Source organism: Gopherus evgoodei, unplaced genomic scaffold (genome assembly GCF_007399415.2).
Source record: "Gopherus evgoodei ecotype Sinaloan lineage unplaced genomic scaffold, rGopEvg1_v1.p scaffold_40_arrow_ctg1, whole genome shotgun sequence".
Taxonomy (NCBI): domain Eukaryota; kingdom Metazoa; phylum Chordata; order Testudines; family Testudinidae; genus Gopherus; species Gopherus evgoodei.
This window is the reverse complement of record NW_022060061.1, coordinates 1,782,871-1,787,632: the sequence shown is the minus strand read 5'-3', so window position 1 is coordinate 1,787,632 and position 4,762 is coordinate 1,782,871.

Genomic DNA, 4,762 nt, shown 5'->3' with positions numbered 1-4,762 from the left:
AAAAAAATCCTGTAATTTTGTAATTTTTTTCTATTTATTGAATTGTTTATTGTATTGTATTTTTTGTAAAAGTTTTAACATTAAAAAAATGACTTTTTTGGTTTCTTCTTGGTGCCAGCGGTGGGGGCGGTTGAGTCTTTTCATGGCGCGGCCAAGCCGCGGCTGGGGGCAGTGGAGGATGGAGATTTAGAAGAAGGGTTTTCTCTGGCCGCAGGATGGGGGGGGACGGGATGAATGTGTCACAGGCACAGCCTCTGCTGGGAACAGTGGAGGCCAGGCTGAGCGTAGTCACGGGTGCTGGTTACACTGTGGCTGCCTGGCACAGGGACAAGGACGTGCAGAGGCCTGGGCCCGGTGCAGGGATCACGGGGCAGGGGAGTCCCAGCCTCCATATGAGGCAGGGCTGGTGAAGGAAATTGGGGGGCAAATTCAAAAGTGATCAAAGGAAACACATTTCTCACCAGTGTGGCATTAGCCTGCGGCACCTACTGCCCCTTGAGCAGGGCCCGACCCTGACCCAGGCATTGGCCTGGGGGGTTGCTAACAGCTGTGGTGCTAAAGAACTGAATTACCTGCCCCCAGGCCGAGGAAGCGACGTCCCTGGGCAGAGCTGGGGATAGAACCAGCTTGGAGACCCCATGACCTTCCCCTAGGACCCTGCTGTGGCTGGTCGTAGCCCCCACTCTAGCCGGGGACCAAGGCCCAGTGGTTTCCCACTGGTGCTTGGATGGAGGAGGTGGTCATGACGCCTGGGTTCTCTGGGGGGCTGAGGGGAGGGCTGGGAATCAGGACACCTGGGTACCATGCCCAGCTGTGGGGGGTAGGGGTTAGATGGGGGGGGGTCAGGATGCCTGGGTTCTATGCTGGCCTGTGGGGGGGAGGGGTTAGGACGCCTGGGTTCTATGCCCAGCTGGGGGGATGAGGGGAGGGCTGGGAATAAGGACACCTGGGTGCTATGCCCAGCTGTGGGGGGTAGGGGTTAGATGGGGGGGTCAGGACGCCTGGGTTCTATGCTGGCCTGTGGGGGGGGGGGGGGAGGAAGGGTTAGATGGGGGGAGGGGTCAGGACAACTGGGTTCTATGCCCAGCTGGGGGGGTGAAGGGAGGGCTGGGAATCAGGACACCTGGGTTCTATGCCCAACTGTGGGGGGTTGGGGTTAGATAGGGGGGGTCAGGACGCCTGGGTTCTATGCCCAGCTGTGGGGGGTAGGGGTTAGATGGGGGGGTTCATGACACCTGGGTTCTATGCCCAGCGGTGGGGGGTAGGGGTTAGATGGGGGGGTTCAGGACACCTGGGTTCTATGCCCAGCGGTGGGGGGGGGGTAAGGGTTAGATGGGGGGAGGGGTCAGGACACCTGGGTTCTATGCCCAGCGGTGGGAGGAGGGGGGGGTAAGGGTTAGATGGAGGGAGGGGTCAGGACACCTGGGTTCTATGCCCAGCGGTGGGAGGAGGGGGGTAAGGGCTAGATGGAGGGAGGGGTCAGGACACCTGGGTTCTATGCCCAGCGGTGGGGGGTAGGGGTTAGATGGGGGGGGTCAGGACTCCTGGGTTCTACGCCCAGCTGTGGGGGGTAGGGGTTAGATGGGGGGGTTCAGGACACCTGAGTTCTATGCCCAGCAGTGGGAGGAGGGGGGAGTAAGGGTTAGATGGGGGGAGGGGTCAGGACACCTGGGTTCTATGCCCAGCGGTGGGAGGAGGGGGGGGTCAGGACACCTGGGTCCTATGCCCAGCGGTGGGAGGAGAGGGGGGTAAGGGCTAGATGGAGGGAGGGGTCAGGACACCTGGGTTCTATGCCCAGCGGTGGGAGGAGGGGGGGGGTAAAGGTTAGATGGAGGGAGGGGTCAGGACACCTGGGTCCTATGCCCAGCGGTGGGAGGAGAGGGGGGTAAGGGCTAGATGGAGGGAGGGGTCAGGACACCTGGGTTCTATGCCCAGCGGTGGGGGGGGTAAGGGTTAGATGGGGGGAGGGGTCAGGACACCTGGGTTCTATGCCCAGTGGTGGGAGGAGGGGGGATAAGGGCTAGATGGAGGGAGGGGTCAGGACACCTGGGTTCTATGCCCAGCGGTGGGAGGAGGGGGGATAAGGGCTAGATGGAGGGAGGGGTCAGGACACCTGGGTTCTATGCCCAGCGGTGGGAGGAGGGGGGGTAAGGGTTAGATGGGGGGAGGGGTCAGGACACCTGGGTTCTATGCCCAGCGTAGGGAGGAGGGGGGATAAGGGCTAGATGGAGGGAGGGGTCAGGACACCTGGGTTCTATGCCCAGCGGTGGGAGGAGGGGGGGGTTAGGGTTAGATGGAGGGAGGGGTCAGGACACCTGGGTTCTATGCCCAGCGGTGGGAGGAGGGGGGGGTAAGGGTTAGATGGAGGGAGGGGTCAGGACACCTGGGTTCTATGCCCAGCGGTGGGAGGGGTCAGGACACCTGGGTTCTATGCCCAGCGGTGGGAGGAGGGGGGGGTAAGGGTTAGATGGAGGGAGGGGTCAGGACACCTGGGTTCTATGCCCAGCGGTGGGAGGAGGGGGGGTAAGGGGTAGATGGAGGGAGGGGTCAGGACACCTGGGTTCTATGCCCAGCGGTGGGAGGAGGGGGGGGTAAGGGTTAGATGGAGGGAGGGGTCAGGACACCTGGGTTCTATGCCCAGCGGTGGGAGGAGGGGGGGGTAAGGGTTAGATGGAGGGAGGGGTCAGGACACCTGGGTTCTATGCCCAGCGGTGGGAGGGGGGGGTAAGGGTTAGATGGAGGGAGGGGTCAGGACACCTGGGTTCTATGCCCAGCGGTGGGAGGAGGGGGGGCGTAAGGGTTAGATGGAGGGAGGGGTCAGGACACCTGGGTTCTATGCCCAGCGGTGGGAGGAGGGGGGGGTAAGGGTTAGATGGAGGGAGGGGTCAGGACACCTGGGTTCTATGCCCAGCGGTGGGAGGAGGGGGGGGGTAAGGGTTAGATGGAGGGAGGGGTCAGGACACCTGGGTTCTATGCCCAGCGGTGGGAGGACGGGGGGGTAAGGGTTAGATGGAGGGAGGGGTCAGGACACCTGGGTTCTATGCCCAGTGGTGGGAGGAGGGGGGGTAAGGGTTAGATGGAGGGAGGGGTCAGGACACCTGGGTTCTATGCCCAGCGGTGGGAGGAGGGGGGTAAGGGTTAGATGGGGGGAGGGGTCAGGACACCTGGGTTCTATGCCCAGCGGTGGGAGGAGGGGGGGGTAAGGGTAGATGGAGGGAGGGGTCAGGACACCTGGGTTCTATGCCCAGCGGTGGGAGGAGGGGGGGGTAAGGGGTAGATGGAGGGAGGGGTCAGGACACCTGGGTTCTATGCCCAGCGGTGGGAGGAGGGGGGGTAAGGGTTAGATGGAGGGAGGGGTCAGGACACCTGGGTTCTATGCCCAGCGGTGGGAAGGGGGGGGTAAGGGTTAGATGGGGGAGGGGTCAGGACACCTGGGTTCTATGCCCAGCGGTGGGAGGAGGGGGGGGTAAGGGTTAGATGGAGGGAGGGGTCAGGACACCTGGGTTCTATGCCCAGCGGTGGGAGGAGGGGGGGTAAGGGTTAGATGGAGGGAGGGGTCAGGACACCTGGGTTCTATGCCCAGCGGTGGGAGGAGGGGGGGTAAGGGGTAGATGGAGGGAGGGGTCAGGACACCTGGGTTCTATGCCCAGCGGTGGGAGGAGGGGGGGGGTCAGGACACCTGGGTTCTATGCCCAGCGGTGGGAGGAGGGGGGGTAAGGGTTAGATGGAGGGAGGGGTCAGGACACCTGGGTTCTATGCCCAGCGGTGGGAGGAGGGGGGGTAAGGGTTAGATGGAGGGAGGGGTCAGGACACCTGGGTTCTATGCCCAGCGGTGGGAGGAGGGGGGGTAAGGGTTAGATGGAGGGAGGGGTCAGGACACCTGGGTTCTATGCCCAGCGGTGGGAGGAGGGGGGGTAAGGGTTAGATGGAGGGAGGGGTCAGGACACCTGGGTTCTATGCCCAGCGGTGGGAGGAGGGGGGGGGAAGGGTTAGATGGAAGGAGGGGTCAGGACACCTGGGTTCTATGCCCAGCGGTGGGAGGAGGGGGGGGGAAGGGTTAGATGGAGGGAGGGGTCAGGACACCTGGGTTCTATGCCCAGCGGTGGGAGGAGGGGGGGGGTAAGGGTTAGATGGAGGGAGGGGTCAGGACACCTGGGTTCTATGCCCAGCGGTGGGAGGAGGGGAGGGTAAGGGTTAGATGGAGGGAGGGGTCAGGACACCTGGGTTCTATGCCCAGCGGTGGGAGGAGGGGGGTAAGGGTTAGATGGAGGGAGGGGTCAGGACACCTGGGTTCTATGCCCAGCGGTGGGAGGAGGGGGGGTAAGGGTTAGATGGGGGGGAGGGGTCAGGACACCTGGGTTCTATGCCCAGCGGTGGGAGGAGGGGGGGGGGTAAGGGTTAGATGGAGGGAGGGGTCAGGACACCTGGGTTCTATGCCCAGCGGTGGGAGGAGGGGGGGGTAAGGGGTATATGGAGGTGACATAACCTTAGTGGGGTTCTGATTGGGTGAGCGTTACCTGTATCAATGGAGTGGTATGCCCGTTCAGTCCGTCCTGGGGTGGCTGAGAACAATGGGGCGAAGCTAGTGCACAGCTCCTTGATTTGTTGCCGCTGCAGACGTTCCAGGGTGGTTGAGAGGTTCACCTCTTCCACGCCACCGTCTTTTTTCCCGTCGTAGTAGACACCGTCAGGCCACTCAGCATCATCTCCCTGGACTGTAAACTGACAAACCTGTAAGTCTCTGGAATAGAAAGGCTTGAGA